The 14,496-nt window shown below is 34.7% G+C and overlaps 1 protein-coding gene and 1 pseudogene across 21 annotated transcripts in view; one reads left to right on the plus strand and one right to left on the minus strand.

Annotated features, from left to right (window-relative positions):
• Nucleotides 1-14,496, minus strand: part of STXBP5L (syntaxin binding protein 5L) — a 441,734-nt gene that overhangs the window by 415,082 nt on the left and 12,156 nt on the right. The gene's annotated exons all lie outside the window — the stretch shown is intronic.
• LOC139438782 (acyl-protein thioesterase 1 pseudogene) lies at nt 1,242-2,039 on the plus strand (annotated as a pseudogene).

Below are 14,496 nucleotides of genomic sequence, written 5' to 3' on the forward strand. Positions count from 1 at the left end.
TACCATGCTAATGAAAGAAGTTGTTGATGTGGAAGGAGTGGGGGATGTGAGGAGTAGGGTATATGGGAACCCCTTATATTTTTTAATGTAACATTTTGTGTGATCTATGTATCTTTAAAAAAAAAAGGTAATTAAAAAAAGTGAGTTTAAAGTCTTCACAGACAACAGAAACAGAGTATGTTACCAAAAGACTGGATTTGCAAGAGATGATAAAAGGGTACTGCAGCCTGAAAGGAAAAAACAAGGATGAGAGACTAAAACAAGAGTATAGGAAAGAAGATTATTTAGTAAGGGTAACTTAACTAAGGTAAAAGGACAATCTTTTAAGATATGACAACGGAAAGCCAAAGGATAAAATGGACAAAGTAAGTAATGCCTTTACAGTAATGATATTGATTGTTAATAGACTGCACTCTCCAATAAAAAAAAAAATAGAATGGATAAAAAAATATGAGCCATCTATATGCTGTCTATAAGAGATTCTCCTCAGACTTAAGGGCACAGTGAGGTTAAAAGTGAAAAGTTAGAAAAAGATATTCCACACAAATTGTAACCAAAAAAAAAGATCTGGAGTAGCGATACTAATATAAGACAAAATAGATTTTACATGCAAAACTGTTATAAGAGATGAAGAAGGTCCATGAGCACTGTACCTCGAAACATCAGGATATGCGTGCTTTTCAAGTGCTCATGGATCCTTCTCCAGGACAGACAATATGCTGGGTCATAAGGAAGTTCTCAATAAACTTAAAAAGAAAAAAGATTGAAATTACACAAAACACTTTCTCTAATCCTAATGGAATGAATTTGGAAATCAATAGCTAATGGAAAAAGAGAAAACTAATATATATGGAGATTAAACAACATACTATTAAATAGTCAGTGAGCCAAAGAATAAATTGCAAGAGAAAATAGTAAATATATCCAGATGAATGAAAATGAGAACACAACTTATCAAAACCTATGGGATACAGAAAAGGCAATGCTGAGAGGGAAATTTACAACCCTCAATGTTTACATTTTAAAAAAAGAAAAAACCAAAATCAAAGAACTGCACTCATGGAGGAACTAGAAAAAGAATAGCAAACTAATCTCAAGCCAAGTAGAAGGAAAGATATGATAAAGATCAGAGAAGAAATAAATGAAATTGAAAAAAAATCAATAAAATCAAAAGCAGGTTCCTCGAGCAGATCAACAAAATTGACAAACTCTTAGCTAGCCTGACAAGTAAAAAAGAGAAGATGCAAATAAATAAAATCATTAATGAGAGGGGCATCTCTCATCAGGGGAGCAATGGGCACCATCCACAGCTCCACTTCCAATTTAGACTCCCAGCCACAGAGCTGAGCACAAGCTACAACAAAGCCTTGCTGCCTACCACCTTGCCTGCTGTCCACAAGGCCACAGAAGCCGTTATTTTTCTTCATGAATTGAGAGATACAGGACATGGATGGGCAGTAGACTTTGCAGGTATCAGAAGTTCACACATCAAATACATCTGCCTGCATACACCAGCTATGCCTGTTACCTTAATTATGAACACGAATATGCTCCCTTGGTTTGATATTATTGGGCTTTTGCCCAATTCACAGGAAGACAAACCTGGAATCAATAAGACATCAGAAAACATCAAAACTTTGATAGACAAAAAGGTAAAGAATGGAATTCCTTTTAACAGGATTATTTTGGAAGGATTTTCTCAGGGAGGAGCTTTATCTTTACATACTGCTCTTACCTCACATAAGCAGAAACTGGCAGGTGTTGTTGCACTCAGTTGCTGCTTTCCACTTTGGGATTCATTTCCACAGGGTACTATCAGTGGTGCTAATAAAGATATTTCTATCCTCTAGTGCCATGGAGATTGCAACTCTTTAGTTCCCCTAATGTTTGTTTCTCTTACCGCTGAAAGGCTAAAAACATTGGTAAATCCAGCCAATGTAATCTTCAAATCCCATGAGAGCACGATGCACAGTTCAGGTCACCAGGAAATAATGGATATCAAGCAATTCGTTGATAAAGTCTTACCATTAGTTAACTGACATCACTAACAGACCTTGTGTAGAAGTAAACCAGCATCATTGCAATAGAAACCTTTAAATGTGCCCAATATTGAAACTTCTTGTTTGCAGTATAGAATGTTTTACAAATACATAGCAGTGACACAGACTAAACAATGTCTTCTCATGGGAAATGTATGTTCTTTTGTTTCTACGCATGTATAGAATATGATCCTAGAGTATATTAGTATTAAAATAGGTAATGCAGCTCACTTCTTTATCTCAATCGTAATTTAGAAAAATAATAAAATATTGCAATCAGAATTTTTATTATGTCATTTGGAAATTATTTGTATGTTTAATGAAAATCTTTTCAGGTATAAATGTATAAATGAACAGTTAAAATATAATGATTAAAGTGCACTGTGACTTAGACTATGGATTTATTCCAAAATTGCCTAGTCATCATACAGTAGTCGTATTTTTATATATTTACTCATTTATACACAATAATTGTAATACAAAATAAGAATGAGATAGTATTATATTATTATATATTCTTTTAAGTGTTAGTGGACGAGTAATACTATTGCTCTCTTCAATTAATGGCTCTTTTATTTTGGGGACTAGTCTTTTCTTTTTTTAACTATCACTTCCGTTTAATATTCTTTTCTCCTTTCTAGAAAAGATATGTTCTTCCTTTATTATACTTCATAGGAGACTAAATATTGCTCCCTTGCATAGACATCTGGTATTAATAAATGCTGTAACTGTAATCTGACATTCTTAATCACAGATATATGGTATTTATGATGTATTTATACTTATAGCGAAATCATATATCACTTAAAACTTATGTACTACTTATTTCTTCAATTGTAACTTAGTCCAAATTTAGACTTATTCAGTTATTAGAATCTTTAGTTCAGGTAACAGGAATAATTCTGTGATTTTAATTTTCTGTAATCAACTGGAAGAATACTCTAGTATGTTCTGAAATATGTAAGACTTGATCTTAAAAATTCTCATTTCTAAGATGATTTGGTCTAAGATGATTTTCCTTGTAGCATAAGGTTTGTTAATTTGTTTTTTACCTGTTTGAAACCAACTACCATGGAAAATTTAAATCAGAAAATTTTGCCTTATTTTTATCTGCCAATGAATTTATTTGAAATTCTGACTTTATTCTAATAATCTTAATTAGTTTCTGTGCAAACAAAAATAGAAGTCTTTTTATTTTATATAGTCAAAAATTTCAGATTACTGCTAAAAAATTATTTGTGCCTGAGTAATAAAGGTTAGTTGTAACTTGATATATATGGTATATTTACCATGTGGTTTAATATATAATTGAAATGTGTGCTTGGGTATTTTAAAACTGTTAATTTTTTGGCTGTTTTCCAATTGACTAAAACAATGGTGGGATTGCATCTTTATAAATGGATATTAATTGATAATGGAAATAATTTGGCCATATACAATATAGAATGTCAATAACTGAGCCATATGTTTATGTCTGGATTTAAAAGTTTAAACAAACATTTACAAATGTACTGTCCTTTACTTCAATGAAATATAAACAGTAATACTCAGTTACACAAATCAGTTATAACTTATTTATGGTAAGATATCTCATTCCATTGAAAATTTTGCTGTTGTGTGGGAAAATGTAAATCTTTTTCACACTTTCTATCAATGGGAAATAAAATTTAATTCTGAAAAAAAATGAGAAGGGTGATATTACTATCGATTCCTCAGAGATAAGAGTTAAGAGAATAGTATGGACAGCTGTACACCTACAAACTAGACAATATAGATGAAATGGACAAATTCCTAAAAACACACCTACACTGACTCTAGAAGAACTAGAAGACCTCAACAAACCAAGAACATGTGAAGACAAAGAAACAGTCATCAAAAACCTCCCAAAAACTAAAATCCCTGGACCAGATATCTTCACAGGTCAATTCTACCAATAACTCAAAGACAACCAAATATCAATCTTGCTCAGGCTCTTCCAAAAAATTGAACAGGAAGGAATGCTACTAAACTCATTTTATGAGGAAACATCACCCTTATACCAAAACCACATAAAGATACTATGAAAAAGAAACATTACAGACCAATGTCTTTAATGAATACAGAAGCAAATACTCTCAACAAAATACTTGCAAACCAAATCCAAAGATGCATCAAAAGAATTATACAGCACAATCAAGTGGGTTTTACCCCAGATATGAAAGAGTGGCTCAAAACAAGAAAATCAATTAGTGTAATAAACTACATTAATAAACTGAAGAAGAAAAATCACATGCTGCTCTCGACTGATGCAGAAAAGGCATTTGACAAAATACAGCATTCTTTCTTGATAAAAACACTCCAAAAGATAGGAATAGAAGGAAACTTTCTCAATATGGTAAAGTGCATATATAAAAAACCTGCAGTTAGCATTGTACTCAATGGTGAAAGACTGAAGCTTTCCCACTGAGATTAAGAAGAAGACAAGGATGCCCATGGTTACCACTGTTATTCAATATTGTGCTAGAAGTTCTAGAGAGAGCAATTAAGTTAGACAAAGAAATAAAAGGCACCCAAATAGGAAAGGAAAAAGTGAAACTTTCCCTATTTGTTGATGATATATGGTCCTATATCTAGAAAATCCTGAAAAATCCATAACAAAGCTACCAAAACTAATAGACAAGTTCAGCAAAGTGGAGGGAAATAAGATTACTATGCAAAAATCAGTAACATTTCTATATACTACTGATGAGTAGTCTGAACTGGAAGTCAGAAAAAAAATTCCATGTATAATAGTGTTTAAAAGAATCAAATATTTAGGAATAAACTTAACCAAGGACATAAAGGAGCTGTATTCAGAAAACTACAAAACATTGCTAAAAGAAACCAAAGGAGACCTAAATAAATGGAAGGACATTCTATGTTTATGGATTGGAAGACTAAATATCATTAGTTGTCAATTCTACCCAAACTGATTTACATTTTCAACACAATCCCAATAAAAATCCCAACAGCCCCCCCTTTTTTTTTTTGGAAATAGAAAAACCAATGATCAAATTTATTTGGAAATATAAGGGGCCCCTAATAGTCAAAATTTTCTTTAAAAAGAACAAAGTTGGAGGACTCTCACTTTCTGACTTTAAATCATATTACTTACCTACAGTAATAAAGCTGATGTGCAGGCATGAAGATACTGATATACTGATAATGGTACAGGCATAAAGATAAACATAGTGACCAATGTAACTGAACCGATAATTCAGAAATAGACCTTCACTTCTAGAGTCAAATTATTTTGACAAGGCTTTCAAACCCACCCAGCTGGGTCAAACCAGTCTATTCAACAAATGGTGCTGGGAGACCTGGATATCCATAGCCAAAAGAAAGAAAAATGACCCCTATCTCAAACCTTATACAAAAATGAACTCAAAATGGATCAAAGACCTAAATATAAAAGCAAAAATCATAAAGCTCCTAGAAGAAAATTTAGGAATACATCTGCTAGACCTGGTGGTAGGTGGTACATTCTTAAACCTTACACCAAAAGCAGAAGCAATGAAAGAAAACATGGATAAATGGGACCTTCTCAAACTTAAAAACTTTTGTGATTCAAAGGACTTCATCAAGAATGTGAAAAGGCAGCCCACACAGTGGGAGAAAATATTTGGAAGCCACATATCCGACAAAGGTTTATACCCATGTTAAGTAAAGAGCTCATACAACCCACTGATAAAATGACAAGCAACCCGATTTAAAAATGGGCAAAAGACTTGAACTGACACTTTTCCCAAAGAGGAAATACAAGTGGCCAAAAATCACATTAAAAATATTTCAACATCGCTAGCTATTAGGGAAATGCAGATCAAAACTACAATAAGATATCATTTCACACCTTATAGAATGGCCATTATTTAAAAAAAAAAAACAAAAAACCACACACACAAAACTACAAATGCCAGGGAGAAGAAATAGGAACACTCCTTCACTGTTGGTAGGAACATAGAATGGTGCAGCTTTTGAGAAATACAGTCTGGCAGTACCTCAAAAAGCTAAGTATAGAACTGCTATATGATCCATCAATCCTGTTCCTAGGAATATATTCAGAAGAACTGAAAGCAAAGACATGAATGGACATTTGCACATCCATGTTCATAGCAGTTTTATTCACAATTGCTAAAATATATGGAAACAGCCCAAGTATCCATCAACCAGTGAATGGATAAACAAAATGTGGTATATACATACAATGGAATTCTATTCAGCTGTAAGAAGAAATGAAATTGGGACACACATGGATGAACCCTAAGGATAGTATGTTGATTGAAATAAGCCAGACAGAAAAGGACAAATATTGTATGGTCTCCCTAATATGAACTAAATACGATGAGCAAACTCACAGAGGTAAACTCTAGAGTATAGGTTACTAGGAAACAGAATGTGGGTTGAAAATGGGAGCTGATGCTTACAGTTTGTAGAATTTTTAATAAGGTTTATTTTAAAAGTGTGGAAATGAATAGCATTGATGGTAACACATTATATTGAGTATAACTAACACTGCTGATTTATAAATGTGATTTTGGCTGAAAGTGCTAGTCTGTCAATTGAAAGGAAGCTAGAGAATAATCTAGGGACAATAAAATAGTGATTTCAGTGGTGGTTGAAGATTGTGGTTAATAGTATAAACATAGGGATGTTCTTCTTTTACAGTGTTAAGAATATGGTGATGCATGGGAAAATTTATAAGGATGTATGAGATTTTTCCTTTTGGAGTAATGAAACATTCTAAAATCGGCTGAGGTGATAGCACAACTCTGTGATAAAAATGACAGCCACAGAGTATAGACTTTGAATGTATTATATAAGGCATAGGACTGTATAACACAGGGAATCCAGTGGTAGAATATGGATTGTGGTTAACAGAACAAATATGAGAATGTTCTCTCATGAACTGTAATAAATGCATAATATTAGTACAGGGTGTTAATAATCAGGTGGGTTGGGGGAAAAATAAACCAGACATAAGATATGATCTATAGTTAGTAGTAATATTTTGACAATGTTCTTCCACAGTTTGTAACAAATGCTTCACAACAGTGCAAGGTATTGGTGATGAGGTGATTTATGGCAGCCCTGTACGATGATATGCATGTTTGTTCTGTAAGTCCACAACTTTCACTCTTATTGTTTATATATATTCATGTATGAATGACATACTTCAATAAAACTTAAAAACAAGAAATATCACAGTCAACTTACCTCACCCAGACATATACACTTCAGAGTCTCCTGAAGGATTTTTTAAAATTAGTTTTATTTCCACAGAAAATGGAATTTCAAGGATTCACATAGTTATATAAAAATACTAAAATGATTTGCTTGGTTGAGTATGCTCAGAAAACCATGAATCACTTCAAATCCTCTATTTACCTAGTAGACTTAAAAATGTCTTCCTGCTATGGAGTATTATGTGGAAGAAATAAAATCTGCTTTATTTTCTCAACAAGGAGATGAAAAGAAAATGTGAATAAATAGAGAAATAGGGCAAATAAAAAGAACTCAAAAAATTGCTATACTTGTTTAGGTGAGTTGTTTTCAAGCGCAATATTTCAAGTATATAATTATACTAAACAATAGCTGTTGTCCAGCAATTAAATAACAAATACAAATCAGTCAATATAGATTGTAGGCTATCAAAGAGAAAAATTTCTATTACTTGTTATAGCAAACCTACTTAGCAACAAATTGTAGCAACTTTAGCTATAAAAGCTACTTTAAAGTAATAAACTTCTGAAGGGCCTTTGATAGATAATTCTCCAAAGAAGATACATAATTAAGCACTAAGAACATAAAAAGATTCCCAACATCATTAGTCATTTGGGAATTGCAAATCAAAATGAGATACCACTTCATACCCACTGAAGTGGCTATTATCAAAAAAACAAAAAATAAAAAGTGTTGGGGAGGAGAAATTGGAAACCTAATGCATTGCTGGAAGGAATGTAAAACAAATTTGGCATTCCCTCAAAAAGTTAAACAGAATTACCATATGACCCAGGAGGTCTCTTCCTAGGCATATTTTAAAGAGAAAAAGAAGAACAGGGACTCATGTACTTGCAAAGTTCATAGCAGCCTTATTCATAATAGCTAAAAGATAGAAACAAACCAAGTGTCCATTACAGATGAATGGATAAACAAAATGTGGTATATACATACATCAGAATATTAGCTACCCATAAAAAGTAATGAAATTCATCAAAATGGATGAACCTTGAAGACATTTTATTAAGTTAAATAAGTCAGACTCAAAAGAACAAATGGTGTACGATTCTACTTATATGAAATACTTTAATACACAAATTCACTGAGACAAAAATTAGATTAGATGTTCCAGCAGCTGTGGGAAGAGGGGAATGGAGAATTATTGCTTATTAAGTTAGAGTTTCTGTTTTGTTTACAGTACTGAAAAGTTTTGGATATAGATAATGGCAATGGTAGTACAACCTTATGAATATAACTAATGCCATTGAACTGTACATTTAATATGGTTAAAACGGCAAATTTTTATATGTATTTAACCAAAATATAATTTAAAAAATAATAAATAAACTGCTAAGAAAGGCAAAACAAAACAAACAAAAAAGTATTGTCCCTAACAGCAGGTGCTTGCTTGGCACTAACAGCTACTGCCAAGGTGTTCTCCTGTTGAACATGAAGAATTTCACAGAAAACCAACATCAAACAACAAGGCCACTCTGGAACCATGTCTGGAATCATGTGTGATAAAAATAAGTATATTATGCAAACCACAAAAATGCTGAACTGTTCCCTTCATTCAGCTCATAACATAAGTAACTGTTACTTCTTTACAAATTATATCTTTACCCCACTCCCTTCCTTCTATCTCCTAGATAAAAATTCCTAGGATGCCAGATGATAGAACTGTTCCCACTTTCAGTGAAACCCAGTTCACACTTTGAACCTAACACAAGCCTCTCCTAATATCTTCTAAGATGTCTCAGAGTTCCCCATGGTAGGCAGTCTTCCTTGTTGTAATAAATCCAGATTTGTTTGACGACAGGTATGCACTCTTTGGCTGATGGGCATGGGCATTATATTTCTTTTAAAAATTCCAAAACCCAGTCTACAGATTATTTCAGGCCAGTCTTTAGCCTGGAATTTAATCAGGCTGAAATTATGGTATTGGTACAAGAATAGGCAGAAAGAAAGAAGAACATAAGTATCTCAAACACAAATCCTAACACATATTGATAGTTAATATATGACAAAGGATTATCACAAATCAGTGGAAAAGGGGAGAACCAGTTAATAAACACATGGTACAACTGATTAAATGCTTGAGGGAAAATCATCTTAGAGTCATACTATATACCAAAACAAATTCTGGCTAGATAAAATGTTAAAATATAAAAGATTAAAACCCCAAGAATAAAATAATATAGAAATAAATGCTCAAACAAAACTCTGGATTGTAGAGCAAATTTCCTTACCTAGGAGATAAGTCACTAAAAAGAGTTCATTAACTACATAAAAATTTAAATGTGTATGTATTAGGAAAAACATGAAAAGATGCAAACAATGAGCTGGAGAATATTTTCACAAAAATAAAACAAAAATATTCATATATTTAGTATCTAAAGATCTTATACAAACTAACAGAAAATTATTAAAAACTAATAGCTGAGAGGGTAAAGGATATGGAAAGATATTTCAAAAAAGAAGAAATCCAACCAGTTAAAAAGTATATGGGAAAATCATCAGGATCACTAATAAAAATTATAAATTAAAAAAAAATATGAAAGTCTATTTCTTTCCTACTTAAGTAGAAAAAAAATTTAATATCTAAAGCTGGTCCCTGCATATTAAACTGGCAATTAAATTTTATTAGAGAGAGTTAAAATTGGGCAAAATAGATAACCCGCCTATAACCCAACTATGTTATATCTAGGAATCTCATGTGAGGAAATAATACTAAATAGACTGAAGTTTCAATGTTCACAGATGTTCATAGCAACGTTATTTTTATAATGGAAAAAAATGAAACAACCTAAATTTTCAACACTAAAGGAAGAGTGCATCCACAAGATGGACTATTATAGAGTCATTAAATTTATGTAAATAGAAATTCATAATAACATGGAAAAATATTTGTTATAATGTTGAGTGAAAAAAATTAGGATGTAACATTCTTCATAATATCTGTAACACATACCAAAATGTGACTGAGACTGAGTATAAAAACAGAGCAATGGCCAGAAAGTATATGACAATAGGACCATGATCCACAACCAATACAACAGCCAGCCTGGGAAACTAAGTCACAATTCCTGAAGCAACAAGTTCAGGAAGCCAAACCACAAGCTTTACAGCAATCAGCAAAGAACCATTAGGACTCGGCCAATGACTGCCAGCTTCCCTAAATTTTGCAGTCTGCCTTCCTAAATTTCCAATTCAAGACCATCCAGACAAAGGCAAATATGCTTCCCAAACCAATCACAAACCAATGTCCTACTTCCAGCTAGCCTACCTCTAGCTTCCCCTTGCCAAAACCTTCAATAAAAGCATACCTGAATGTATTCACCAAATGCAATGAATATGCCACAATGATGAAAGAGGTTGTTGATGTGGGAGGAGTGGGGTTGGGTGGGGTGTGGGGTATATGGGAACCTCTTAGATTTTTTAATGTACCATTTTTTGTGATCTATGTATCTTTAAAAAAAAAAAAAGACAATTAAATTTAAAGAAATTAAAAAAGAAAAAAGAGCATACCTGAGGCCTTCCCTTTTTTCTCAGTAGAAATCTTTTCCACCTACTTGCCGGCCTTTAAATCTCTGACTAGCACAAGAGATGGTGGCTGGAAGCAGACTTGGCCCAGTGGTTAGGGCGTCCATCTACCACATGGGAGGTCCGCGGTTCAAACTCCAGGCCTCCTTGACCCGTGTGGAGCTGGCCCATGCACAGTGCTGATGAGCGCAAGGAGTGCCCTGCCATGCAGGGGTGTCCCCCGCATAGGGGAGCCCCACATGCAAGGAGTGCGCCCTGTAAGGAGAGCCACCCAGTGTGAAAGAAAGTGCAGCCTGCCCAGGAATGGCGCCGCACACACAGAGAGCTGACACAACAAGATGATGCAACAAAAAGAAAGAGATTCCCGTGCCGCTGACAACAACAGAAGCGGACAAAAGAAGACGCAGCAAATAGACACAAAGAACAGACAACTGGGGCAGGTGGGGGGAGGAGGGAAGAGAAATAAATAAATAAATCTTAAAAAAAAAAAGATAGATGGTGGCTGACTCCCTTGCTATAGCAAGCTCTTAATAAATAACCTTTCTTTGTTCTCATTTGTGTCATCTTCTTGTATTTCCACATAACAAAAAAAACTAAACATCAAAAACTCTGACCTGATAGGTACCACAAAAATCAATCATTGTTGCCTGCCTCTGTGGGTTTGAAGTATGGATAAGTTGGGAGTGTTTTCTCTTTACTTTTGTGTAATGTTTCTGTAATAAGAATATCTATATTTATACAGAAAAAATAATTTTAATAAAAATATTTGAATTTTTTTAATTAAAAAAAATTTTTTTTAACAAACCAAGGAAATCTTAGCAAAACACACCTGTCACAGTCTTTGCATTGCCTGGGGCTCTCATTCAGAGTTCACCTCCTGACATTCAAAAAATTTTTAAATTTTTAAAACTACTTTTGAGGCTTCTACTCAGCAATAAAAAGGAATAGCATAGATGAACCTCAAAATATTATGCTGAGTGAAAGAAGCCATAAACACTTATATTCACAAACACACACACACTACATACTATGATTCTATTTATATAAAGCCCAAAAATAGGCAAGACAAAGTTATAGTAACAGAATTCAGAAATTAGGTTGCCTCTGGAAAAGGCCAGAGGTGGGAAAATGGCTGGCAAGGGGCAGGAGAAGCCCAAGGTAGTTTGGAGCTGGCTGGCACTCCCATTGTGGGTCCCTGGCCTTGTTCCAACTGGGAATAACTGAATTGGGAAACTCCTCTCCAACATGCCCTGCCCTCAGAATTTGCCCTCCATGCAAATGCAGCATGATAAAGTGAAAGAAGGGTAAGAAACAATTGAATTAGGTGGCCTGTGGCAAAGGCTTTCCTAAGTCCAGAAGTGGAGCACCTGGGAGAGGCAGAAGGTCTGTTTCCTGAAGAGTAGAGGGAGCATTCAAATTCCTATAAAGAGGGGAACTCCTAAATTTGATTAAGACACAGGCCCAGAAAACACAGGGAAGACCCTGTACTTTGCATTCACCTTGGGGGGACCTTCTTGATAGGAGGGCAACTCTGAATGAGAGCCCCAGGCAATGCAAAGACTGTGACAGGTGTGTTTTGCTAAGGTTTCCTTGGTGTGTGAGCTCCTGACACTCAAGAAAATCTCTTACATATCACTAGCTGGATACAAATTCAAGAAACAGACATCTCAGGAAATAAATTCCAGAACTAACATTTTATAATATAAAAATATATGAAGTACAAGAAAAGATTCAAAGCAAAGAAATAGGAAATGATGGCCCAACCAAAGGAAGAGTAAAAAAAATCCAGAAAACAATGAAGAAGGCCAGACTGTATGTGACATGCCAGAACAACACTTTAAAAAACTGATCTTCAATATGCTCAAGGAGATGAAGGAAAATACAGAGAAAGAACTAAAGGATAACAAGAATACAAAGAGGGAAGCGGACTTGGCCCAGTGGTTAGGGCATCCATCTACCACATGGGAGGTCCGAGGTTCAAACCCCGGGCCTCCTTGACCCATGTGGAGCTGGCCCATGTGCAGTGCTGATGCGTGCAAGGAGTGCCCTGCCACGCAGGGGTGTCCCCTGCTTAGGGGAGCCTCACACGCAAGGAGTGCGCCCCATAAGGAGAGCCGCCCAGTGCGAAAGAAAGTACAGCCTGCCTAAGAATGGCACTGCCCACGCGGAGAGCAGACATAGCAAGATGATGCAACAAAAAGAAACAGAGATTCCTGTGCCACTGACAACAACAGAAGCGGACAAAGAAGACGACGCAGCAAATAGACACAGAGAACAGACAACTGGGGGGGGTGATAAATAAATAAATCTTTTTAAAAAAAGAATACAATGAATGAACAACATGAAAGTCTCAATAATGTGATAGAAATTTTTAAATGAACCAAACAGAACCACTGAAGTAGTGGACCACAATAAATGAAAGGAAAAATTCCCTAAAAAAGGTAACTGGAGCAGGCAGAAGAAACCAAGACTCAATCAACTTGAAGACAAAACAATGGGAAAAAGTCAGGCTGAAAAACAGAAAGAAAAATTAATTATAAAAAACTAAAATAGGCTAGCAGACCTCTCTAGGACACCATCAAGCATACCAGTGTAGGCATTATGGGAGCCCCAAGAGAAGCAAGGAAGGAAGGGAGGAAGAGAGGAAAGGAGGGAGGGAGGGAGAGAGAGAGAAAGAGAAAGAGGGAGAAAGAGAAAGAGGGAGAGAGAAGGAGAAAGGGAGAGAGAGAAAGAAAAGAGGTAGAAGGAGTAGTAAAAAAAAATGACAGAAAACTTCCCAAACTAAGTAAAAAATGTGAATATGCAAATCCAAGAAGCCCAGAGAACACCAACAGGTTGAAAGGAAATGCACACTGACTCATCCTGGTCAATCTGTCTAATGCAAAGGAAAAGGAGAGAGTTCTGAAAGAGAAAAGAGAAAAACAACATTCTATATACAAAGGAGTCCAAAATAGATTAAGTGCCAATTTCTCATCAGAATCCATGAAGGCAGGAAGACAATGAACTGGAATACTTGAAGTGTTGAAAGAAAACAATTTCAACCAGGAACTTTGGGTCCAGTGAGAACTTCTTTCATAAATGAATGGGATATTAAGACAATCCCAAAAAACAAAAAGCTAAGGTAATTCATTACCACTAGACCTGCCCTATGAACAATGCTAAAAGGAGTCCTTCAGACTGGAAAGAAAGGACACAACACTATGGTTCAAAGCAGCATAAACAAATAAAGACCTCCAGTAAAGGTAATCACATAGGCAATTTTAAATGCTGAATTGTATTTTTGGTATGCAACTCCACTTATATCTTACAGGTGCTAAAAGGCAAATGCATAAAAAGTAATGATAAATCTATAGTTTGGGGCATACCATGTACAAAGATATAATTTGTAACAAGTACGAAAAAAGGTAAGGGGGGATAGATGGGTATAGGAAAAGTGCATGTGTATGCTACCAAAATCAAGTTGTTATCAAATCAAATATGACTGATATCTTAAGGGTGTTAAATTTTAAACCCATGGAAATCACAAAGAAAATATGTGAAAAAATGTATTCAGAAAGAAATGAGAAGGGACTCAATATAGTACAATATGAATAAATATGAAAGTAGGCATTAAGAGAAGAATTGAGGTTCAAAAAAGTTATGACTTATAAAGATTAACTAGCAAAATGGCAGAAGAAAG

Source organism: Dasypus novemcinctus, chromosome 4 (genome assembly GCF_030445035.2).
Source record: "Dasypus novemcinctus isolate mDasNov1 chromosome 4, mDasNov1.1.hap2, whole genome shotgun sequence".
NCBI classification, from domain to species: Eukaryota; Metazoa; Chordata; class Mammalia; order Cingulata; family Dasypodidae; genus Dasypus; species Dasypus novemcinctus.